This window comes from Ascaphus truei, chromosome 1, assembly GCF_040206685.1.
Source record: "Ascaphus truei isolate aAscTru1 chromosome 1, aAscTru1.hap1, whole genome shotgun sequence".
In the NCBI taxonomy this organism is placed as follows: Eukaryota; Metazoa; Chordata; class Amphibia; order Anura; family Ascaphidae; genus Ascaphus; species Ascaphus truei.
Window position 1 is genome coordinate 52,914,702 of NC_134483.1, and position 14,739 is coordinate 52,929,440.

Consider the following 14,739-nt stretch of genomic DNA (forward strand, 5'->3'; position numbering starts at 1 on the left):
TGAAGAATTGTCCAAATCCTTCTTAGGCAGATATCCTACAGCACTCCTCTTTGAATATCGGGTGAATCCGCAGAGATTGTAGGGGTAATTCTCTAGCTTCTTGCAGATAGGCCCGGATCAGGGCTCGCACCACATCCGCATTGGTCCACAATATGATGGAGGAATTTAGATGTTCCCTGGGCTCGGGACATACCAAGGCTTCACTTCCATGAAGTGGGTTTTGTTGGTGTTGAGCTGCGGTATTTCCAACTGCACTTGAGTCACGCCATCATTGGGGTAGTCTTCGCTACTAAGACCCCACATTTTCATTTTCTCTGTCGACTGCATAGGCAGATGCTTTAGATGCAGGTCATAAAAGGGCAAGTAGATGGTCATTTGCAACCCAGTGTTCAGCAATACAGAAGAGTAGATGCCCTCCACTAGTACTCGTAATATGGCTGCAGGTCATACTTGATTGTAGACATCTGATTGGGGCTCATTTTCAGAGCTAGGTGCAGGGGCACTATCTGAGGATGTGGACGGCTGTTCTGCCGACTGCATGGTGAAGGCCATGGCTCCTGGGGTGGAAGTGTCTGACTTCGGACAGTCCCATGCGAAGTGACCTTCTTGGTGGCAGTTAAGGCAATGGTTGCTTCGGGTCGTATGGGTTAGGAGCCGAGCTCCGAGGTGTCACAGGGGTCTGTCATGAAGGACCCTGGGGAGTATTGTCCCCAGGATTCTCCTTCCCACTAGACTTCTGGGAGGGAGTCGCTTTACTCTCCCCTATGGAAGATTCCCGAGATGTCTTGGGAGTGCGGAGATGCAATTGAATCTCCTGCTTCCTTATGTGGCCCATCAACTCCAGGAAGCTGGGTTGTTTCTCGGCCTGAGGGGCACCTCACATCATAAGAGCTATAGGGTGCAATGGTAGAGATCCTTTCATAAGTTGCATTAATTAGTACTTATTCACTATTGTTGCAGAAATGACTTTCTTGGCGAGTAATCCCCATAGGGATAGTTGTAGGCATCAGACAAACGTGGACAGCTCTTCTCCCTCTTCTGGCAGAGAGCAGGAAACTGGGCCAATAGTTCCCACCAAGTCCCAAACTCTTCTTCTCTGACGGGAGTGGGTGAAATCCCAGAGAAAGCTTTGAGCTTACGGTAGTTGCGGGACTGCCAAGACTGCGCTAGACACTCCCTAGTTGCTGTAGTGTTGTAAGGAATCAGTTGCTGGCTTTGATTCTAGCCTTGCAGATCTCTTCAGTTTTCAAAGCCTCCCTCTGGCACTCAATGGCACATGTGCTGCCTTTCACTGCAGCGTCAGTCCTGTGCTCCGTCATTGGAGGAATGCTCACACACCCCTCTCCTGTGATTGGCTCTCTGCCCTTAATATACTGTTCCCTCACACTGCCTCAGTGCCGAGCATAACCCAACCCTGGATGTCACTGTGTTCTGCCACAAGCCCCTAGCTCGTCCTGTTCCTGGTTCCTATTCCTGGTTCCTGTTCCAGTGTTTCCTGAGACCTGCTGCAATTCTCCTTTCAGCAGAGGTCTGTTCTTGGTTCCCGTTCCTGGTTCCGGAGACCTGCAGCCTTTTCCCTAGCAGAGGTCTGCCTTCGGATTCCTGTGGCCTGCTGTGCTCTCTCCCTCACTGAGGCCTGTTTGGACTTCTGTGCTGAAGCACTGGTTTGCCAGTGCTGCTCTACGGTGTGCCTTCCGGTCTGCCATCTCGCTTTGCGGCGACCGGTACCATGGGCCGTTCCCGCTCCTCGTGCAGAGGTCACTCCTGCGCTTTTGCTCCTGCGCTGAAGCGGAGCTCACTTGATTTCCCGTTGCCGAAACCCTGCCTGAATTCTGATTACGCTGCCTTCTCCAAACCTTACCCAGCTTCGTTTGACTATGAAATCCGCACTCCGGATCAGGCTACGTGGTCTAAGGTTGGTGACTATGTAACCCCACCTCAGCCACACGGTCTGGTCCCGGTTTGTGGCGAGCACGTCCGTGACAAGTGTTCCCCCACAGTCCGGGCCTCCAGTCAACTGGCGACTACAGCAGTCAGTCCGGCAGCTATGGACTGACTCCGGGCTAGCTTCGTTCATTCCGGGGATATTGGAGGGGTGTGGGAGTTCAGCCCGCAAATGGTACCTCAGGTGTTGGTCCCGGACTGAAAGCCACCATTAGTATCAGTAGGTTTGGGTATACAGTGTATCAATGGGCAACCAGTGGGCAGGATTTACGGAAAATGCAGGGCCCGGGGTCCCTCATCTTCACTTAATTTGTTACCGGCGGTAACTATGACTATAATCCATCGGAAGGTAGGATCCCATTTTCGGCCTATTGGCCAGGCTCCGGCTAAACCAGGAAACTGCCTTAGGGAGGTCCATACTTGATGTGGGGGTGTGGTAGCCGGTACTTCCCCCATAGTGACCACATGTCGGGAGACTCTTGGAACTCCACGGGCCACTGACTGACTTCTTGTTTGGAGGGTACGAACATGGTTCCCTAAATTTGGTTCGTATATCTCGGGCACCCCAGGTCTGAATCTCAGCAGCGCCTCCAAATGTAGCCCCCTTTCCCTATGCCTAAAGGAACTATGCGGGCAACTACGCATGCTTCTGTACCTGTCTGCTCACAGGAGGCCTAAGCCTCCGCCTCTGGGAGCCTGGGGTGAGCTCTTTCTCCGTGCGTGTAGCGCCTCTACCTATGAGGGATCCCAGCATTGGCGGGATAACTCCTCACAGGAACAGATACACAGTAATAAGTAATATACCACACAATGTATATAACTAAGCTTTACTGTACACACATACTAAATCAGATAACATATATAACACCCCTACCCCCCCTCCCCCCGGCAGCAGGAGATAGGGTGTACACATGTGATAAGGTCTATTACCCGGTCCCAATGGAATTAGAGTGTTAGTTCCGCGGGCAATTACCTGTGATCTCAGGGTTCCCTCTGGCAGGTTCAGGCCTTGGCTGTAATGGAGGATAGTTGGTGGTTGTGAGTACAGGATAAAGACTAGGATGCCAGGATCTTTTGCAACTCAAAGGTCTTTTATTAACAGGCACGACAGCTCCAGACTTGCACAGAATCAATGATCACTCTCTTAATACACAGTGGTCTCTCACAGCATATCACAGGACACAGCATATCATTAGGCAGGCTTTTCCTAAGGTACCTTGTAGGGCAATTTCCCTTCTTGACCCTTCCCATTCAGGTAAGGACATCCATGCAGGCTTTAGCCTCTATTCCACCTCAAACCCACACCTAACAAGGAGTTGGGCCCACCAACCTCCTTTGCCAGAGCGGTCTCCTTTTGGCTTCCTAGTCCTTAGCACCCTGCATACCAGAATACTCCTTCTTCCTGAACTTCACTTGGAAAGGTCTTGCTTCTTCTCACTGGCCCTTGACTGTTCATCCCAGGAGCTTAAGGCTCCCAGGCAGTCTACACTTTCCCTGCTCACTCACCCCTAGGTGAGGGATGAACCTGCACTTCCCTAGGTGAGGGATCAACTAACTGCCCTTTGCAGAACCCACTCAGACATACAGCACGAGGAGCCAAACTATCCCTCCCTCTCTTCTAATAGCTCCACAAGCCCAGACTTGTGCCTGTAAGTTGCTACACTCAGAAACTGATGTCACCAGCTAACTATTTACCCTAGCACTGCCTGCTCTTTCCAGGACTTATGTGCCAGGCTGTGGGGGAAAATAGTGAGGATGCTACACATACAATAACCGGTACCCACAGTATAAACCCAGTGACTCAACACGTGATGGTTCCCCCAAAGTACTGAGGGTCCTGTGGCACCAATAACCCCATGTGTTCTGTCCCAGCAATCCCACCCAAATGTGAGGTAGTGCTATCCCCTGTAGATGTAGGTACGCTTAGGGTACCTGCCTGTGTACTCCTGTACTCAGGTGCTGCTTGGCGTGGTGGGCTGGAGCGGGTTCCACGTAGCAGGGCCTCCAACACAAATCCCTCCTCTCCTAAAGGGTCCTGATCCTCCTCACAGTGTGAGCTCCAGCCGGGGGTCTCACACAATCTCTGGATCCTGTAACCTGGTCCCAGGCTGCAGGGCGCCACGGGGCCGTCCGTTCACCGGCGCAGTAGTACAGTAAAGGGGAGCGTCCCTATCTGGGGCTTTCCCTACAACACTGACTCTGATATGTCTCAGGGCCTAACTGGGGCCTAGGGGGCAAGGTCTAGGCCTAGCCCAGGAAGCTACTGCTCCCTGGACACAACCTGTCTTTTCGGTGCCTCCGTCAGAACTGAAGCGTGTGCGCCCCACACGCAGAGGATATCCTGTTCCTCTCTCCTGCGTGAATCCCATTGGTTGGGACAGTCCCATGTGTCCACTCCCTCCCACTAAGTTTTCTGGGACCTATAGTCCCGCTGCTGCATATGCGGAGCCAAAGCCAAAATGGCCACCACACTCCTTACTGCTTATGCTCGACTCACAAAATGGCCCCCCACCTCCCGATCGCGCGGTGCTCTGGGTGATAGCCAGGCAGATCCCCGCACCAGAGGCAGGGTGGGGGACTCAGCTATACACAATTTCATATTCTGTTTCATAACAAAATCTGTGGAAGGGTTTGGGGATTGAGCGAACTCCCAGCATCTTTTACAAAATAGAATATGAAATGGTGCAAATTGGTACAAACTTGGAGTGAAATTTAGACAAAATGACATAACGGTCAGATAATTTATACAGTAAATAACATACCTGCAGTCATACATGGCGAGCAATACTGATCTTTATGCTCCTCTCCCACTACTTCTAAGATTGTTGCAGCCCCCTCATCATTTTACCCCTCCTCATCCTCTCACCCTCTCATCCCCCTCATCTTCTCACAGCCTCTCCCCTCATCATCTCACCCCTCATATTCTCACCCCCCTCATCATCCTCTCACTACCATCATCCTCATGATCTCACACCTCCAGTCTACTACTACTACTCCTCATCTCACACACCATCCTCCTCTTCATGCTCCTCTCACACCACCATCCTCCTCTCACACCACCATCCTCCTCATGATCTCACCCCCCACTACTTCTCCTCCTCATCTCACACCACCACCATCCTCCTCCTCATGCTCCTCTCATACCATCATCACACCACCATCCTCCTCTCACATCACCATCCTCCTCACCGTCATATCACACCCCCACTACTAGTCCACTACTACTATTCCTCCTCGTTCCACACCACGACCTCCCGCCTCCTCCTTCTGTCGTCCCCCCCATCCTATCAAAATGTCTTAGCTGTGGAGGTCCTCCTGGCAGACAGTGGCACCGGAAGCTGTCACTGCAGTCTGTGGTGCAGTGTGGTTGCCCGTCGCTGGTGCCGCCAGATGGGGTGTGGGCTCTGCCCCGCCATCCTCTGACGCCACCCTCCGCATCATCAGACGCCATCACGCCGTGCTAACCTGCACTGCGACTGGCTGCTCTCTCTGCTGAGTGCACCTCACTCTGCAGCTGGCCTCACAGCCTCCGCATGCCAAACTCCCACGTCTCACTCCGCTTCCCACCGCATGCCACACTCGCGCTGCCCGCCACACGTCCAGAGAGGTAATACCGAACAGATACATGTCCGGTATTACCTCGAATTTTTTACTGGACGCAGTGACAAAATACCAGTCAATCCGGACACCAGACATCTGGCAACCTTCTCCCTCTCCCTTGTTAATTTGGTGTTAGAAGACCCAAAACATGATCTGATACTTTAATGGTGCAAACAGTGTATCTCTTTTATGAAAAACACCTTTTATTTTTAATACTATATTTTCAAGAATTTTTTTTATACCATACAGGGTAACGTTTGTTTTTTTTATTTATAAGCTGTACGATGCATGTAGGGATCATGTGGTCCTGGTGTCATGGACCAAAAAAAAATAATATCAAGGGTTACCTTATTTGCCAGACCAGTGTGTTGATTTTAGGAGGGCAAAGGCCCTGAGCTGGTGTGAACTTGATATTCTTTGTTCTGATGTGGACTGAACTAGCATTAAACAGCTAGAAAACTAGTCATTCCTGTCCCAACCCCACACCTGCGAGCGGAAAAACACCTGTGGGGAGAGAGATGAGTTTTATCTGAAAACATCACCACACCTTTTGTAATTTTCCTTCCATTCCGTATTATATTGACAGACCTACTGTACCACATGGATATAGTTGATGGCACATTTCTTAGACATCATATTAACAAACACATGGGGAGGGAGAGATTCTCAGAAACCAACTGTGATGCAATTCTGGGACAAAAAGGCACCGGTAAAATACAATATAATGGTATTATTTATACTGATAAGGATATTATGGCTTATGTATTCATTCACAGAAAACTGTTCTTTGCCACCACATTTTCCCCCATTCCTACTTACAGCTGTCCCAAATATAAAATGTTCTGTATGTTTTATGCATCTTTCTCTTAACAATTGGGATAAGGGCAGCAGGTAAATGGCAACATAAGACAAAGGGAGACACAGCCCTAAAGAGCTTACAGGTAAAGGCTCAAAATGATTGAGACAGTATATTTAAAATGACTAAGAAAGAAGTGTTTTATACAAATGACTGTGGTATGAATGTAGCTCAATAAACAGGTGAAGTTCCACTTCTGATAAACCTGCAACCCTGTTTTTATAGACCTCACCAGGCTGGATATACCTGCTGGTAGAGAGGGCTGAAATACATGCAAACAAAAGTAATAATGAAGGAGGGACCCACAGTATACTGTACGACACTGTGCTCCTTCCCGAGTCATGGAGTAGTATAGAAACCGTCACCATAAAATGCGTTTGTGCAGGTCTACACAGGTAAAGCAATATGACCTATTACGTATATTGCTGGGTACGCATATTAGGATCCATAGGTGTAGTTAGCGAGTCATTTTATATTTATAAAGGTTGTTTTTTTAATTGGGATACTTCAATTGTTTGTAGATTGTGACTGCATGAGACAAACAAGAACAGGCCCAATGACAGAGAGCTGACCTGGTTCCCCAGATTGTAGATGGTTGAGCGGGGGGTTGGGGGGATTGTGGAGGTATTGTTGAGCATGGGAGTGAGCAGTAGGTCAGTACCTGAGGACCTGGGTGGCAGATAGGAGGCATGAGCCACAGGGCAGGTGGACCCAGTGCAGGAGGGCCCAGCCGGGGCAACGGTGGAGGACCCAGCCAATGGACAACTACAAAGGTCGCCACTGGTCCCTGGGACAGTTGCCCCCAGCTCTCTCCCCCTGTCAACGGCCCTGACATGAATATAGTACATTTAAGACACAGAAGTTTCTTCTTCAGGGGTTTCAATCTCAATCTGAGACCTCAATCATCTTGAAAACTCACCTAAGAACATACATGAATATCCTTAAAGCAGCAATCCTGCTGCATTTGAGTTTTTATTTTTGAATCAATATCATGGGAGGCATGTGGTCTCCTAGTGTATAATTATAGTAATCACATACAATATACACAGCGGAAACCTGTGGGGGTACTATAATCGCAGCTTGAGAAAGAGCTTCCTTGAAGATGGAGGCAATTTGGTGAATAACATACGTCGTTTCAGTGTTTGTAATTACAAAAGCGAGTAAGGATTTGAATATTAGGAACACAAACAGGATGGGGTTCATTTCAATCTCCATACTTACAATTGTAATCTCAAACCTACTATCATGCCTTGAAAGTTATCTCACAGTCAAAATGCAGCTTTCTAGCTAAAGATCTAATATTTTTTTAGATAGATTTTCCATTGAACAAATTCTAATAACAAAGAACAAAGTATGAGGGCCCTCTGTAAGGGTTCCAGTACTGGGTTTTGCTGGAACTTGCCGTTACGTGGCCATTACAGACCTCTTTGATCCTGACAATCCTCTTCCTGGGCGTGGTAATTGGCTGCACTTGTTCTGGGGCATTAAATAGCAGTCAATTACTCCCAGCCCCTGCCCTTGCATGTATTCTATCCCACGTGTTCCTGAACCCGTGCGTTCCTTTATACTACTAGCCCTCTTCTTGTGCATTCCCTGTTCCTGTAGACTAGCCCTTTTCCTGTGCATTCCCTGTTCCTGTGCATTCCCTGTTCCTGTAGACTAGCCCTGTTCCTGTGCATTCCCTGTTCCTGTGCATTCCGTTCCTGTAGACTAGCCCTGTTCTTGTGCATTCCCTGTTCTTGTGCATTCCCTTTTCCTGTATACTAGCCCTGTTCTTGAGCATTCCCTGTTCCTGTGCATTCCCTGTTCCTGTGCATTCCGTTCCTGTAGACTAGCCCTGTTCTTGTGCATTCCCTGTCCCTGTGCATTCCCTGTTCTTGTGCATTCCCTGTTCCTGTATACTAGCCCTGTTCTTGTGCATTCCCTGATCTTGTGCATTCCCTGTTCCTGTGCATTCCCTGTTCCTTTATACTAGTCCTGTTCTTGTGCATTCCCTGTTCCTGTATACTAGCCCTGTTCTTGTGCATTCCCTGTTCCTGTATACTAGCCCTGTTCTTGTTCATTCCCTGTTCCTGTAGACTAGCCCTGTTCTTGTGCATTCCCTGTTCTTGTGCATTCACTGTTCCTGTGCATTCCCTGTTCTTGTGCATTCCCTGTTCCTGTAGACTAGCCCTGTTCTTGTGCATTTCCTGTCCCTGTGGATTCTCTGTTGCCGACCCGACCTTGCCCCTGTGCTACTTGCCTTGACCCCAGCCTGTTATCCTGACCGTGCATCTTTGCCACCTGCCTTGACCTCTGCCTGCATCCTGACTATGACTCTGTCCCCAGCCTCTGCTTGGTGATCATATACCCCTAACCTCAGCTTTGTGGGTATTCTTCCTATCGGAGGCGAGCACCGTTATACCGTAAGAAAGGTTACTAACTCTGAAGGGGTCCATGACAGGGAAATGAAGCTTGATCTAGAACACGAGAAGAGGAATTCATACTGAACTAGGGAAAAATGAATAGAAAGGAATGACCTGCAGTTTTTAATTCTACTGCCAGAGTTTGTAGTGTGTTGTAGGCCCCTATGGCAGCACAGGGGTTAATGTTTAATATTACTTAAGATGGAGAAGTTTATAAACTCAGTAAGCATAATTCTTATTATATTTATTACATTAATATTTTTTTCAAACAAAACTCATAGACATGAAGCAATAACAGTCAAACAATACTAACAATTTGAAAATGAGGAGGGGGAGGGTGGGCTGCTTTCTCCTAGGTACGGGAAAAGAGGCGGACTTCCCCCTTAGAGCTGCCTTTTAATGCCTCTGACAATTGGTGAAGGTATGGTAAGTAGGAGCCAAGATGTAGTAATTACTCTTATCACAAGAGATACCTCAAATAAACTCAGCGAAGAAATAATAAGAATAAAAACAATTTATTGATCCATCATATATAAATATATATATATATATATATATATAATATATATATATATATATATATATATATACATATATATATATATATATATATATATATATATATATATATATATATATATAAAATAAATGGGGTAATAAAAACAAATATAGGCAGTGTCACTACTGTAGAGCAATATACAGGGGGAATCGCCTGCTGTGGTGACTGATTACTGTGGATTCAGAGGAGTCCTGCTGTAGGCAAATCTACAAGTGTTCTGTGTATCAGTAGGCGACATATATATATATATTTCTGAATAGCATTCTTCTTTTATTGATATTATATAACTTATCCAAAATACAATGTTTCAGGTGTTAAGTTGATTTATGAGAAAGTGATAATGGGCTTGATATAGAAACTAATAAGTTCTGGTTATGTAAAAAAAAATTGAATCCATCCTTCTTCCATTATAAATCAAAATCCCTTTTTATTATTTTAATTATTTCTGCAGACATCACATGGTGTGCCGACGAGTATTCTAAAACTTGCCGTAAACTTGCCTTGGAAAATCTGGAGCTATCACCAACAAGATCCAGGTACATGCTGGGTACATGCTGCAAACATTTCAGTGACATTTCTGCAGACAGACTAATGGCCCATCGGATTAACGGCGGGGTTCCCTCGCGGTCCCATTCAAACTGAATGGGACTGCCAGGGACCCCTGCTGTGTTAATCCGATGGGCCATTAGTCTCTGCAGAAATGTCACTGAAATGTTTGCACCATGTACCCGGCATGTACCTGGGTCTTGTTGGTTATAGCCCCAGATTTTCCAAGGCAAGTTTTAGAATATTCGTCGGCGCATCTGTATATTCTTTTAGCTCACACGTATTAAGAATAAAGTTCAGTATTCCAAGTGAATTTTAAAAAATTGCCGTAATTTGCCTGATTAAAAAAAATATACACATACAAACTCTTTAGGCCATATTTTAGAAAGATGTCTAAGCATTTATTTTACAAGAACATAAAATGAAAGAGTTTTTTGGGAAAAAACAACAACATCCCTTCTTTGCGTTTGTTTTACTTGTATTCGGGTTTTGTAAATAAAAAAAAATTGTTTACTCTTTACCCCATACTGCTATCACGCTTCATGCCCTGGGAATAATTGATCCCTGGAAAGGGTTAAATTATAGTACAAATGCATCTCAAGCTTTTTTTTTTTATAGAACTCAAATATTTTTGTTATGAATACCATTACGTACTGTAAGCTCTTAATATAACAAAGTGACTTTTACAGCCTTTAATATATTTTATATGAAAGCTGGTTTAATTTCCGGCGTCTTCCTCAAGTTCTGAGAGTGAATAAGATAGCAATCTAGGATACATATACAGTACGTGGTATGATAAGAGAGTAAGATTACAGTACTATCATGACTAAGGAATGCACCGTGTAAACACCCAACATCCTTCTAAGTGCTTTCTTTCAGCTTAAATAGGATGATCATGTGCTGTCACTGTGCAGTGGAAATTTCCAGTGACTGCTTTATGCAATGTAGTGTGAGCAGAAATCATCTGGTGAGCTGTGTGTGGTCTTTCATAAACACTTTGGAATGCTGTCACATTGTTGTCCCTCAAGCATTCCAATCAGGTTGTTTGTGCTCACTCCTGTTTCATTTAGGTCATCTACAGTAAGTGCAGAGTTTTCCAATATGTAGTTTGTGTAACACTTTTTTTTGCCCAACTGTGGTGGCTTTTTATATCCCCAGGGGGCAGTAAAGTTGCAAGATTGAGATCCCATGTTCACATGTGGCACAGATCTACCTGTAGTGCCACTTAACAAAATATATTGAACTTAGACAAAAAAAAAAAAGTGAATATCCACAGCCAATGCAAGATAGGGGTATATGCTGCACACCAAAACACCAAATATGCTGCATCACGGAACACGTGATACTGCAGGGACCAACCAGTGGAGCCGGAAATCGGAGGATTATGACGACGTCATGCGACGTCCATTTTAAGGACCAATCAATAGGGACATCTGGATGATGTCACATGCGCAAATTCCAAACTGGATGGGACTAATCAGAATAGATGCAAGACACTGGTGGGTGATTACCAACAGAAGGCACCGTGATAATTTAAGGATTATATGAGACATTGTTGTGTGTTACAGTATGTGCTACTTTATCACTTGAGAAAGGCTTGAGTGAAGTTCAAAACGTCATATATATGGCTTGAGTAAAGTAGTTTAAATTTCTCAAATCCATAGTGTCCTGATTCGCTTTTTCCCTAAATATCTTCAGCCATACAGGTTCATATTAAGCGGTGCTATACCGCAGGAAAACATTATTATAATCTTTAATGGGCCATCAAGAAAAGCCTGACCTTTTGGGGGAAGGGAAGCATGACCCTTGGCCCGAGGCACCATGAGTGATGCATTGGGTGGGTGGGAGGGGGGAAGAGGATGAGAGAGAGGTTACTCAAGGGGCTGTTGCCCCATGACACCTCTCTCATCCTCTTACCACCTCCCCAAAAGGTTACAGTCTACCCACCTCCTTTTGGGATTCAGGTTTATGTATAATGTTATGTTTATGATTGTGTTGTAACATGTTATACTTTAGAGAAAAAAAATACAAGTGAAAGAAAGGGCATGGTTAAAGGTGTTGATGGTGTTACGTTTGGTACTGGATGGGTATCAATGGCGCTAAACACATGAAGAAAAAGTGAAATATAAATAATATACAACCAGATTTGATGGAGAGAAGATCTCAGCCGACGTGAATCAAACATGAAAAAAGAAAAAGAAATACATAGTGTGATACTGTTAGGACACTGATGAACAATCATACAAACAAACAAACAAACAAAAAATAGCAATGTTGCTGAACCACACACTAGACTAAAAAGGTATATTTAATATATTATAAAAACAAACAATGCAATTATGCACAAATGGACAAAGTGTAGGGCCCAATCGATATCTAGCCGAATTGCCCGCTTACCGAAGCCAAGATGTAAAACCGCAGTGGATATATTAGAGAGTATCCCCTCTCACAGTGGCTGGCACAGCTCCCAGATGTATAACCGGTAGGCACCGCGTGTAGATGTCTGTAATGGAGGACGCATAGATCCACGCTGTAGCAGGGGCAGGAAAACACTGTCTGGTGTTGATTCCGTACGGGCATGCGCAGAGGCGCCCGACACAGTGTAGATGGTGTCTCCAAATCCCCTGCTTCTTGCGGTCGTGTGTGCTCCAAGGCGGCAAGTTTAAAAGATGCTTTAGGTCACAAAGCCTCACGGCAGGGCTGGCAATGGGTAACGGCAGCTGATGGCAACGCAGGGATAACGGGGACCACCCAACGCGTTTCGGAAGCTGCTGCCTCCTTCCTCAGGGGTAAATTGAAGCTGGTGTTACGTTTGTCACATCTGAAGGGGTGCAGACCGGTCCATTTTGCTCAGGTGGTTAATTTGGTGGAATGTGAGGGGTCCAGCTGGATGCATTCTTGGGTCAGAGCCATATACAGCGGTTCTATGGGTGTACTCCAAAGAGGGAACCCACGTGGTACAAACCATGAGTGCTCGCTGGGTCATGTAGCAGCGGGGAGCATACTGTAAGTGGGTTCACTGGTTGGGACTAAGTACTGACCAGGTCACTGATTATATTTAATAAAAGGCTGTAGATATTTGTACCTAACAAAGGTGTCTGTATTTATTTGGGAGATTGTTAATCGGAAGGGGCATGAGTCGAGGGGATAAGGCTCAAAAAGAACAGAATGGACAAGAGTCGAGGGTACAAGGGTCAGGTGTCTTCCAGTGCATGAAGGTGTGTTATGGAATAAGACGTGTGATGATTAGAGACCAGAGAGAGTATAGGTGAAGATTCTGAAGAGACTGAGGAGTTGGACTCCAGGTATACTTAGTTAGGCTGCTCTGTAGCATGCAGAACAGGACAAAACAGCAGACAAGCACTGTCCCAGTGCCTAATTGTCCATAGAGAAGGAATGGACAGGGAGAGTCTAGAGCCTAGAGTCCAAGCTTAGGTCTGGTGTATGCTCATCCTTCTTCTGGCAAATCCTCTCTCCTGTCCTTCATTGATTCTGTAGACATGAATATCCTAGCTACAGATACTTACATAAGAAGTACGATAATGCACTACTGGGAGTGGAAACAAAATGTGCTATACAGAGAGCTAACCCCATAATGTCACAGACCACTTGCTAAATATAGACCATAATCTTTTCTTATATAACAATGACAGTGTACACGGCACTTTTCAGGTACAATGAATCGGCGCCCAGTAGAGCTTACAAACCTCTTCTTTGGTCTAAGGCACTACTACATATTTTAAGGATGTTAGTGTGAATTCTTACTTAGATCCAACCAGTCATCACGATATCGAATGATTAATTACATCCTATTAAGCCTGTTTTTGCCTTTAAAACATAATTGCTTCGATGAGTGCGGCTTTATAGAGCAAGCTCAGACATTAAGATGTACATTCACGGATAAGAAGTATGATGATAAGATTGAAGATGAGGCTTTTCAGAAAGCATATGGACAGGATAGGGACCATCTCCTTACCAAAAAAACGGTTGCAATACCAGGATTGGATCTATAAGGAGGATTAAAAGAAAGAAACATTTTAAAATAGATAGAGCAGTACAGATCCAATAGAGGTCTATTATCGTTTCCCCCAGGTGTTGGGACAATGTTGTCAATCTAGATCCCTCGGATAACATAAAGGGTACTAGTTTTGGGAAACCATAATTCATAACCCAATTTAATGTGGCCCATCGGAAAATCAGAAATATTCTTGCTTGGCACTTGAATGTTCTTAAGATGCCCCATTTTGGGCAAAATGTTACCTTTAGAACCCAAGATTCGGTTCAGCAGAGCCAGGAATCTCAAAGGGGTTCTGCCCCAAGTATGATTAGAGGGGCTTTAGATACATCGATATCCATTACCAGTGTTCGACAAATCACCCAAAAATCTACTCGCCCAATCAAAAAATCTACTCGCCACCTAGTCCTGCCCGCAACCCCGCACCTAGTCCCACCCCCAACCCCACTTTAAAATAAAATATATAAATAAAGCTGATTTCCCATATATGTTATAACCAATATTACTCCTTGATCCTCTCAGTATGGATTTTCCAAGGAATTAAATTAAGTTAAGAATGCCAAGCCTGCTAACCAACGTCAAGGTAAGTCTCAATAGCAGGTCCCTATGCTAAATCCTTAGCAGCACGCTCCTAGAGGGCACCACTATTAGGGTGTGAATAATGTATTTAGCAATCCACCTGCAGCTGCTTATTGAGCAGCTTGTGGGAGGCCAGTCCCTCCTTGTTCAAGTTCTATAATCTCCCAGTAAGGTCCCTGTAAATTCACTTTTCACTGTACTTGCTTACAGGTAAGTAGCTTCACTGGTATATACC